The sequence below is a fragment of the Plectrocnemia conspersa genome, unplaced genomic scaffold (assembly GCF_051122295.1).
Source record: "Plectrocnemia conspersa isolate PC_06_02 unplaced genomic scaffold, ASM5112229v1 ptg000013l, whole genome shotgun sequence".
NCBI classification, from domain to species: Eukaryota; Metazoa; Arthropoda; class Insecta; order Trichoptera; family Polycentropodidae; genus Plectrocnemia; species Plectrocnemia conspersa.
This window is the reverse complement of record NW_028277177.1, coordinates 27,289,527-27,301,575: the sequence shown is the minus strand read 5'-3', so window position 1 is coordinate 27,301,575 and position 12,049 is coordinate 27,289,527. Positions and strand designations below refer to the sequence as shown.

Here is a 12,049-nt window from a genome sequence, read left to right as displayed (position 1 = left end):
GTCGACTGATACCTTATCACGTAGTTAGTTAGCATAAAATACTTTTCGATCAATAATATCCTATATCAAATAGCAAGAGATAAGGTGGAAGAGTACATATTAAACTGTGTGCGCTAAATAATATTATATCATTTCATTTTTATTTATTTTTTATAAATATAGCTTACATGTTTATACTATTGTAATGCTTAAATATATGTTTCTTTGATATTCCAAGCATAGGTATAAAATTTAGAAATCATTAATAATAATCTAATATAGCTTTAATTCACAATGTCTGATACATTTTAATACTATTTTTTAACATAAACCACACGGCTGTCGAACAAATGTGTCTCAGCGAAATAGTTCCCCATGTGCGGTAAATTCGTGCGAATGTTTTGCCATTTTGTACTAGTTTTTTTTTACGCTAGTATGTATTTTCTTCTGGCTTAATAAAATTTGCAGTAATTACTTGCGGTGTGTAGTCGGGTAGTATAGTGCCACTACAACTCAGAGTCTCGGTTTTGTGCCACCCATTATCATCAATCAAATCGCGGCGCGGCTAACGACGACGGCAAGAAATTCGCCTCGCTTTTGGCGTGATTGCCGTCGAGGTGCTGAAAATCGTTTCAGCGCCGTTCTGCGGTCGTAATTTGGTCCGGGAATTAAAACACGTCGTTTTGGACCACGCTGAATGCTAGAAATCGACGTTGGACCAATTAAAATCTAGAATTGTTATACACCACCCTGAACGACGATTGATTTATTAAATGCTGCGAAAGGTGCTTGTTAAAATTAATCATAGCTGACAAATCACACGTCTAACTATATTTCTGCTATTCGTAACTCTTCTGTGACAATTTTAAAGAGTAAGGATTTTTTTTAGTTAGATTGGGATAAAAATACGCGATGACTAGAGGCGTATTTTTGTTTTTGTTTAAATATATGTGCTAAACATTTTAAAAGCATCATACTTGATACCTGAAAAGTAGTGGCATATCTAAGGGGTACTGACCGCCCCGGGTGGCACTTGTTTGGGAGCGGCGTTTTCGCGATGGAAGGTAGTATGGTTCTTAAACTGAATGCGCTAAAAAATAAATATACAAATAGCTAATCACTAAGTTGAATATAAATTAAAACAATAAACAACAGTTTAAAAAATGTTGATTTAATGAGCCGGTCGGACATAAAATGCCGCCCCTATAAGTAAAAATATTTTTGACTGGCCCGAAAATTTAGTCAGTTTCTAAGAGTCGGTAAAATCGTTACACCAGAAAAAAAAAGTTACACCAGATACTCCTGATTGTTTGTTCGAGTCGAGTACTTGTTAAAATAATGAAATGCCTGAAAACCATTAACATATTCATATAATATGTGAAGGATATGTAGTGTATTTGGGGGGGAGGTCAAAAAGTGCACCTTAAGCTACAGATTTTTTAGTAGGTCAGATTTTGAATTAGATAATTGGGGGGGGGAGCAAATTTAAAAATCGATACGGCGGCACAAACCTTAACTACGCCACTGAATCGAAGTATTCTATATATATTTATATTATGTATGTAGTCGCTTTGATAGTATGTTTTTGGTCCTGGAGGTGATGCTTAACAGAAGGCGATGCATAAGTCCATGGTTGAAAAAGTCATTGGAGCTTAGTAGTAGTCCGAGCGTCGAAATATAGTAGAATCAGTGTGTCAAATACGGTTTTTTGCCGCTTTATATACACCGTTGTGTGAGTAGCCACATCTCCACCATTGTGAGCGGACGTTCTTGACAACTGCTAGGTCCACGGTCACTATACGCGGGACTGCAGACGCGTGTGTCTCATGACTCATTTATATGTATGAGTCGCTACAATGTAACATATATATTTTTATTTATACTAGCTCAGCTTAAATTATTTATCTGTGATAATCAATCGGAATTATATGTATATAATAATCATAAAAAGTTCTACCAAACACAATAAAAAATATTGAACCCAGGTTTTTAGTGTTTTAGTCCTCAAATTATAATGAATTCGCAAATATAAAACACTATACATAGGGGTAGAAATGTAGTAAATTATATAATAGATACATAAACCAACGGCAGACTATTGTAACACAAACTCTTAATTACTGGGATGATAAATCATTGTTAGTTACACCACGATTAGCCTCAATAGAATAATTTACGGGTATCGATTGTCTCGGTACGATAATTTGCGTTTACTGTGGTGTCTCCAGACAATTATGTACTTATACTATCTATTGGTTCGCTTTGGTTCACTACGTACATACAATTCAAAACTGCAAGTTTATCCTTGTGCGAATTTCAGCGAGTTCAGCTTTAAATCGCGCAAATTTGTTGCGGATTCTCGTTGATCGTTAAATTCGTCTGGATTTTAGTGCCTAATTCCAAAGGCTGGGTCACTGGATGCAGAGTTTTGCCGATGGTGCGAAACCACCGAACCGAGAGAGTAGTTGAATAGAATTCGATATTTTCGCCAGTGCATTCAGAACCACGCTGCAGTTTTTGCACTGACCCTCCCCGAGCTCAATAAGCAATTACATAATAAAGCTACACTTTCCGAGAACGTTTTATGGTTATGGCGATTGGTGTTGATCGTAAATTAGTCAGAGATAAATGACGGTTTTGCATCCCACTGACGTGACTAATCTCGAGCATGTCATGGATATAATTAATACAGTTCCGAGAGATCTTGATTATAGCGTTTGTATTTTTATAATATTACGTAAATATTTATATATTGAATCGCTATTGTAAAGAAAAAAATGTTTTTTTTTTAAACTTTTTAGATAATTTCGTACTCTTTATGGTTTTAATATCTATTTACTTTTTAAATACATGTATATTTAATTTTTGAAGCTATCATTTGCTATCATTATAAAGATTCATCTAGACTTAAAAAACAAAATGATAAGATTTTATGTAGTTTCATACATTATGTTTGCCAAAAATCTTAACCCTTTTATTGCCATATGATTTTTCTTTATATATGTATGTGAAGACTGCCAAGCGTTTTTTTTATAGATAAAATATTATATTTTCCCATTTAAAAAAATGCTTACATATATTTTTAAAAATAAAAATAAAATGTGTATGTATGTGTATAATAAAAAAAGGAATAATATCCGTATTTAAAAATCATTTTAAAAAGAAACAGATTTTTTTTAAATTCGCCTAAATTTTGCAAAACATTTTATGTTACAGATATAAAATATTTTGTTTATTTCAATAATATAAACAATTTTTCGAATATACCAAATATATTATATATACTATACATGCTACTGGTTTATAACCATTTGTATGTATATATTTAGGAAATAATAATATATTACTACCGGCGAGGTAATGAATATAATTTATAAAAATGTGAAACATCTGATATTGTTTTGCTTCATCTGGCATCCCATATAAAAAATATATGCCCAGCAACTTTGTCACACACAAAAAATACTATGCCTAATATAGAGCAAATGTATCCCTTTTACTTTAAAGAAGCTTGCTTACATATGACAAAAAATCGAATAGGTATAAATTTGCTTTTAAAGTTTTGGCTAAATAACTTTGTCATTAAAAGGATTGATCCAGTCTAGTCCACTATATTTATTTAAATGTTGCAACTGTTCTGATTTACTTAGGACATCTCCGACAAAACTTGCTTCATGGCCAAGATGTTTAGGTTTAAGTTTCCCGCTCGGTTTTATACCGTTAGTATCTGAGACGCTAGGACGCGTAATAGATAAAATATGAAGAGAGACGTAAATAAAGAGATTTAAAACAAAATTGTTTTTGTTTGTTCTTCAACCCCGATAAAATGGCCTTCCCTTGAGTTTCAAAATCGTACACCACAAGAAGACGCCTCGAGGAGAAAAAATAAACATGAGCTTCTGAACTTTAAAGTATTTAATTTCATATTTCTTTATACTACATGTACTAAAGAATTTTATAGTATCGCAGAAATTCAGCATATTTAGCATTGTCGTGTGATAAAAATCCTTGTTATATATTAAACATAATAAGGTCCGAATAGCATAGTTTGTAAGGTCTAGACTGATAACCCAGTGTCCACGGGCTCGAACCACGACAGCAGACTCGAATTTTTATTTATAAAAATGCGATATTTTTTTAAAAAAATCTGTCCTAGCTGAAAATTTACATATATTGATTCTAAATTATTAAACTTGAAAATCTGGTGGTTAATACTTACTTGTCTGATTGACTTGCGCACTTGCTACAGTATAGTTGATTATTGGTATATCGTATCATTTAACATATGCTCTTATATAATCCTTTTAAAATTATATTTGTCTGTTAACACATATTTATGTTATCGATGCTCCTAAATCTTTACTGAATAACTGGTACTTGTTCATTGAGCAAAATAAATGTGCTGCAACTGACATCTTCTCTTGACTAAATAAATTTATTTTATTCATTTTTACATCGATTGGCGCAGGTGTTGCTCATTTTTTAAGCCAATTGTTTTATATACATTATTTTGTAAAATAAAATATTTGAATTTAACACGTCTGTTCATGAACCTATACTATTTTATAACATTTTGTTAATATTTAATCTAACAATACAATCTTATTTCTTCATCTAAAAATATAACTGATAATTTAAGTAGAATATTATTGATTATCAAAAATGGCAAACTAGTCGCTTTTGATTAAAAAATACTACCGTTTTTTTCTTTACAGAAAAACTATCAATCTGGAGTTTGTTGTTTTTGATTTTATACCCTACGTGTAATTTACATACATAATCAACCACAATATTTTTTAAGAATACGTTTATTGAATTAAAATTCACGCATTGTACAATGCGTTATAATATTTATAGTCAACTTGTTGAGTATAAATATGTTATTTGCTGTTGGTTATAGTAATATAAATCACCACTTATAAATTAATATACTGTAGTATAATCTTGGATTTTAACTTTCAAGTGACTTTTATGTATTATATGATGCAAAATACGAGGCAAACTATAAATTTTATATGATACACTGGTCTTTAGTATATTATAATGTGGATGGGCAATGTAGAATTTTACTGTCATAAAATATTCCTTGCTATTAAAATGGATACAAAGAACGTGGAACATTCAAGCAAGTTTATCTTAGGAGCACTCTTATGTTCATATAATTAAATATTATCCTTTAATACCTGCTAAACTCTAGTTTTATTAAACTGCCTTAAGTGCATAACACTTTTTTTAATAAAATATTTTTTTATCCTCTTCAAAAACGGTAAGGTAGCGTAACAAGTAATAGTAGATGAGGCAATATCTTATTTTTATTTTAAAATACTATAGATTCCATCAGCATATATAAAACATATGCTATGAAAAAAACATATTTGTTGTTGAATACATATTAAATACTCTATGAGCTGATGTAGTTCATTATTAGAATTTTTAATATTTATATGTACGACCAAGCTAAATTTTAATTAATCATTACGATATTAATCCGTAGATTAGGAAAAGTTAGATAAACCTAATACGTGATGATCGATAATTATATTTGATCTCTTAGACACGATAAAAATTGAAAAATATCAAGGTCCAAAACGGATTCCAAAGCTAGGTTTTTTAGGTCAATAGTCAGCGACTTATTATTATTTTTTAAGAATATGTTTCTTGACTTAGAAAATCGTAGAATGTCTTGTAATAAATACATATTGTACAGAAAAGGTCCAGATAGGATTCAAACCCAAGTCTTTCAGCGACTTATACCGATCAATTGAGAAGTTCGAGGGCATTGTGTGCCTTGTATAATTACCTAATGCACAGTACTTTTGAGCATGTTTCACTGGTCTGGTTTATTAGATATCGATAAAATAATGGATCGTTTTTTTGTTTGTTTTAATTTTATTGTTGCGGCATCCATTTGTTAATATTTTTTATGCTATCAACTGATGAAAGAAACAAACGATCTGCATCTTCGAGGCTCTCGTCTAACCAACATTGCACCACACTGCATTTAGTTTAAGAGATGTTTCTGCTGCAGTTAACATCGGTTTGAAACTCTAAAAAAATCCATTTCGAGGCATTGCCTCTCTGAGTGTCACTACAATGAAAATATATATAAACTCTGAATCAAAGTATCAAATTTAAATAAACATGATACAAGTTAAAACCCGGAAATGCCACGACCAATAGTATGCTGAATGTGACTAATCGAATTCACATTTAATACTTTTGTATATGCGTTTTCAAAAGCTTCAAACGTGACAGTAAAATGCCTGAACTTGTGTTAATTAAACGTATTCTCTACTCCTTTTGTATCCCAGCAGTCGATCGAGGTCGTGTATCCAGGCCCGGCGTTAAGGCAAAGCGAAAGAGGCAACTGCCTTAGGCCCTAACCTTTAAGGAGGCCACGCGTTTTTTTTATATTTTTTTTTAAATACTTAAAATAAATAAAATCGCGAGTTGCCGTCACGATTTTATTGCTTTCGACGTAAAATTTTGACTTCTGAGAAGTGATAATTGTTTTTGCGCTCTTCTATTGACCAAAATTCGGTTTGAATATATTTCGATCAATACTTAAAGTAAAAATACAAAATAAATCGCGCCATCACCATCATTGTGCGAATGATCAGTAAAGATATATAATATATTTTTAGGTCATGGTGAAACATTAAAAAGCGGACAAATCCATGAAGTATAGAAATAATTTCTAATAATATATTTCGTTTGATTTGAATACAGAAAAAATAATAACAGTTTATAGTTAATGCATTCATTCGTTAGTTAAATACGCGTTACATTTAGCCCTATAAATAATATAAATATATACATTTATCCCTCGATTTACGCTTTGCTCGTTTTACTACACGGTTAAGAAAAAATGATTTTTTAAAACTCCAAATCATACATATTTGCTTCCACACATGTAACGTGGTGATGTACAAACATAATAGTTCACTCCCATTTCTTGCACTTGACCGACACCTGGAACCTCTTCCACTGCTTATGCAGCGTGTCTTGAGTTGCTTTCTGGAGTCTACGCGTGTCTCTGAAGATTTTTCTTCGTTTAATGGTTTTCTTTAATAATTGATTAATTTGCTTTATTTAATATACTTGAAAATCACAAATTTTTGAGTTTCAGTGCTTTATATACTATTTTTAAAAAAATTTGATGTTATATAATTCTGCTCTGACTAGTTCCCAGGATAAATTAGTGTGAATTTTCATATTTTTTGTCTTTTATCTCTAATTCCTGGTTGCGAAAAATATACAATAAAAAATGCTATTTTATATAAAATCAAATAAAAAATTACACACATTTATAAATCATCATGTACTAATTTTTTTTGGAAGGGGGTCCCGCACCTGATTTTTGCCGCACCGCGGTTTTTAGCCCCGGCCCCGCGTGTATCCATTTCCAATTACGGGATTCTGGGATCGCAATCCCGACGTTCACAACCTACCACCAACACACACATGTTATTGTTGTTCGTGACGAATCATCCGAGAGATTTGTGGAAGATCGGCGCGTTTCGTCCCGCGTGGGCCCTCTCGAAGGGCGTGGGTCGCTGGCGCACACAAGTCTTCACGAACACCGTGTCGCTTTCCGCCCCCGTTATTATTCTTATAATTATTTCATACGCGAGCGCTTGAGAAACCGTAATATATATATACCTATCTGTTCGAAGAGAGAGAAAGAGACTCGACAAACACCTTGCCGAGAGTCACCTTGCTTGCTTGCTTGTTCACTTTACTGCGAACCTAAACGACGCGACGTTTTACCGCCCTGAATAATAAATTGTTAATTATGCGCGCGTGTGCTACTTATATTAAATATTAAACGTGACATTTTCAGCGAGTTGGATGTAAAAATTCAGTGGGGTGATGTTTTTCCTGTGACGTTTTTCCGAGCGTTGTGGTGATATATTATACATATCGATAAACCGAAAATACTATTGAAATAAAAAAGCGTCTCTCTCCTTGTTTTTTGGAAATAAAAATAACTCGTTAGCCTATTGATACTCTTCGTCAAACTTCTTTAGCTATAGCTATTCTATAGCTTTCAATATATCACACATCTAGTTTATGAAATCACCGATTAAAATTAACCCATTCTTGCCGCAAGTTCCAAGTAAAGCCATTGCTTATAAATTGAAGGTCGGGTGTCTCTTATCTCACACGAACGTTTTTCTTTTCAATTTTCTATCGTGTCTGAAGATCGGAATTAATGATTATAATTAATTATTATTCCGTTCGATTCCATCAGATTAGGCTTTCCGGCTTTTCCTTGAAGTGATTAATTAAAATCGAGCTAAGTCGTAACTTTAATGATATGAAGTGCTCCACTGAAGGTAATTTAGCTCACTAGAGTAATAGTACTATATGCTTATTAATAATATTACTTTTGGGCGAACCGTGTTTTTGTTTTATTTTTTATAAAAAATAAATAGTTTTGTACAATTAGTATTATAGATGCGAATCTGAAGTCGAAAGCGTAGTAAAAAAGTATAAAATGTTTCTGGAAGCGTATTCCGAAAATAAGTGCCGTGAGTACTAGGGCATCCATATGACCCGGCTCTCAGATTTTTCATTACTTACTGATTCGGTTCCGGTTAATTTTTGTCCACTATTATATATTGATAAAAAGATTTAATTTTAGTCATAATATATTAATTTTAAAGTCCACAGACAAGATTCTTTTTTGTGATGAAACAAATGTAAGATGGAAAAAAATGGCAAAGAAATATTTCAAAACCACTCTTGTTTTGCTTTTGTCTGTGACCGTGAGATAATTTTAATATATGAATTTGTTTATCGTAAAAACACGTAAAAGGGCTCACCCGTCCCAATATATTGCCTAATTGAAAAAAAAACATTTTCATTCCAGTTTTATTATACACATATCTTTATAAGCTAAAATAGCTCATTATTGGAGTTTATCATACTTGATATGTACGACCAGGCTCGATTTAAAATAATAATCACGGTATTCACCTTTCGAGTTTTGAGGCCGAAAGAGTGTGACTGCAGCCAAAATAAATACCGAGAAGCTGGTAACAGTTTATTCAGTTAAATAGTACAAAAATCCGTGTCATTTTCAATAAATGGGTCCATAATTTCCGTTATAGTGTCTAAACTAGATTTTAGAAATGCCGTTGAAAGTTCTTTTTGCTCTTCTTCAGAATTGCTACTTTCAATATTTTCGTGTTCTTCTTGGTGCGCCAATTCCTTGAGTTCATCATGAACCATACAAGACATGTATCTTGTATAATTTTGAAAAATCATCATTGTAATCCATGACTTCTTATTGGACTCTCAAATCACAGGTAAAATTGCTTTAGAAATTCCTTTCATCGCCACAAGTAGGGGCTTTAACTTAAAGTCTCCATTGGCGTTACCACCCATTAAAAAGGTTTAACGATCTTTCGCTGCCTTAAAGCCTGGTGCACGTTTTTCTTCGCAGCTTAAAAATGTTCTTTTTGGCATCCTCTTCCAAAATAACGGCAACAAATGTTAAATAATTAATAGTTAATGGGTTATATGTAAATGTACGATGCACTCTTAACAGTGGCGATCGGCATACTAGCGTTACGCTTTGGATATCGGGGAATTTGTGCGATTTTCGGGGAATACTCTATTCAAATAAAACAGCGTTAAACCGAAACAGCGCTAAGCGGAGCAGCGCTAAGCGGGGTCTTACTGTATATAGATTTTCAGAGGAATGGATACGGAAAAATATTATCTTTGTGCAAAAAAAATTTTCGCTCTTCTAAACGAAACGATAAATGTTCATATCATTTTATTTTTGTACCGGATTGCATAGTTGCAAGTTATATATTTTCAAACTGGTTTATATCGTATTTATAACCAACCATCAGTCGCTATTCTTAAGTATGATGTTCATTTTATTGCATATTTGACCGACTTAAATCATCATTGCATTTAAATTCAACCCCAACTCTCACCACATCAAAGCACAAATACATTTCTACGCCTTTCTTAACGCGCTCTTTCTATTTACGTTTTTATTATTACTTCGCGACCGCAGCAGTTCGACGGACTGCAGGGAGAGTTTGTCGACTCGAATCAATCATAAAATCGTACGCTCGTATGAGTGTTGTGCGGAGGAGGCTTCTGTCGCCGCGAGCGGCCCCTGGATCTCTCCGCTTCAGTCTCGACCCGGCTCTTGAGCGGGTCGCACGCGTATCGTTCTCAAAACGACGAAACGCACGCGCGTCCAAAGACACGCCGCGAGACCCGAATTTACTTGCGAATAATGCACTCTTGCACCGGGTGAGATTTCGATTCGCGCGGAACAACGTTAAACGCGCGTTATAATTTTTTGTTTTTTAATTAGCAATATTTATTTTTCGATCGGATCGTTGCTGAACAGTTCTGTCAATTACGTGTGAACGGTCGCGTCAAGATGCTATCGTCGCGTCGCGTGTGTGCGCTTTCAACGGATTTTTGTTATCGTATATTTTGTGTGTGTGTGTCGTAATGAAATTGATCGTTAGTGACAGCTGATTGAAGAGAGGGTTGCATTTGTGATTTTGCTGTAGATGTGATTGATTTGTGTTTATGTATATCGACTTCCTGACTGAATTATGTTAATGGCTCCATCGAATGTCATCCCTGTCACAAATAAGCTAATAATAGACTGACTTTCTTATTGGAATTATCATAGAATACAACTGATAAATTAATTTAGATTTTATTTTAATTCACTTGTTTTTTATTATATTTCATAATTAATGCATTAAACGAACAAAATTCTGTTAAATATATTTTTAACAATAAACATATGAATATTGCTTATATCGCTATTGCCCTCTGTTTGGAATTGGAATTGCTTGGAATTGCTCCGATTTGTAATAATTTATAACAATATGCAAATCTTTAAAAACATACTTATGTATTTGCTTATGAATTTCAAAATATAGACATAATACATCAACCATGTCTGCTGATATTTTTTTCAATATTCAGATTTTTCTCGCTGAAAGAGAATTTAACTGTCTGTTTGTTTTCGCAAGATTTAAACAGTGTAACGCACGAGCGGACTTCAGAGAAGTATTTCGTTACAATCATAATGCCTCTCAGTAACATTTTATGTGATCTACGTATTCATTTTAATACCAATAAATATTTTAATGTACTGCTATTCCATTTTCTCATATGCCATACACATTTTTGTGATACCCTGAATTTATCTTTTTAGAAACTCAATAAAAAAAATAATTATAGAAAATATAAAGGTACAATGCCCCTTAGTACAATTTATACGTGTTTAATTTATAATGTTAGTCATCGATCTATAATGACAAAGATTTTTCCATGTCATCCATGTTTTTCTTTACCGTGTTTTTTTTGGAAACATCTTAGATTGTGGAAATATATCTTTAACTTCCACTTTTTTTAACGTATTCCTTAATTATATATTTATTTTGCAAAATTGAACATATCGTAAACCTGTTTGTATCATATCATACGAACGTCCGATTGAAGCAAAAGATTCACCGCTTTCAGAACGTCTAATAATTTCCATCTTTGTCTCGAATCGTGTGAAGTCCTTGATTTCTTTTTGTTCGTATCAACACTAAAGTTTTTCCGTTTCTCATTAATGTTTATAGTTTTTTTTTTTTTTTTAAATTACATTTGAATTTTTTTTTATGTATTATAGAATCTTTAGCCTTATATTAAATGTTGTAACATGCTATTTGTCAACGGATGAGTGTGTTTTGGGATAAAAAGGGACACTGCCTTTTAGTACATTCTTACGTAAAATTATGTTTCTTTGATTTTATTTCTATCCGATCTAATATTTTATAAAGCCATTTAAAATTGAAGTATGATTAAATAATTGCGGTTTCCTACATTTTTTTTTATATATAATGTCTCTCTAGAAATAATGAACAAAATGCTATTAACAGAGTGCTTATGTAGAATTTTAAGCTTAATAAAAATTGTCGTACTTGATATTTATCGACGCGCGAGCGTGTTTTGGGGCAAAAAACTGAAGTTATGCCAAATATAAATCAGTACAATTCTACGTAAAATTTATATTTCTTTGCAAAAAAGC

General features: G+C 32.5%; 1 protein-coding gene across 15 annotated transcripts in view; it reads left to right on the top strand.

Annotated features, from left to right (window-relative positions):
* ckn (CRK like proto-oncogene, adaptor protein) overlaps positions 1 to 12,049 on the top strand; it is a 360,627-nt gene that overhangs the window by 268,690 nt on the left and 79,888 nt on the right. For 5 of the 15 annotated variants that reach the window (XM_088201661.1, XM_088201655.1, XM_088201646.1 and 2 more), the window contains exon 1: positions 10,138 to 10,260. The exons of 7 other annotated variants lie outside the window; for them this stretch is intronic. The gene's annotated coding sequence lies outside the window, so the exon portion shown is untranslated. Of the gene's footprint in view, positions 1 to 10,055; positions 10,480 to 12,049 lie in introns of those variants that run through there. 3 more of the 15 variants (XM_088201653.1, XM_088201650.1, XM_088201652.1) reach the window with 3 other exon arrangements.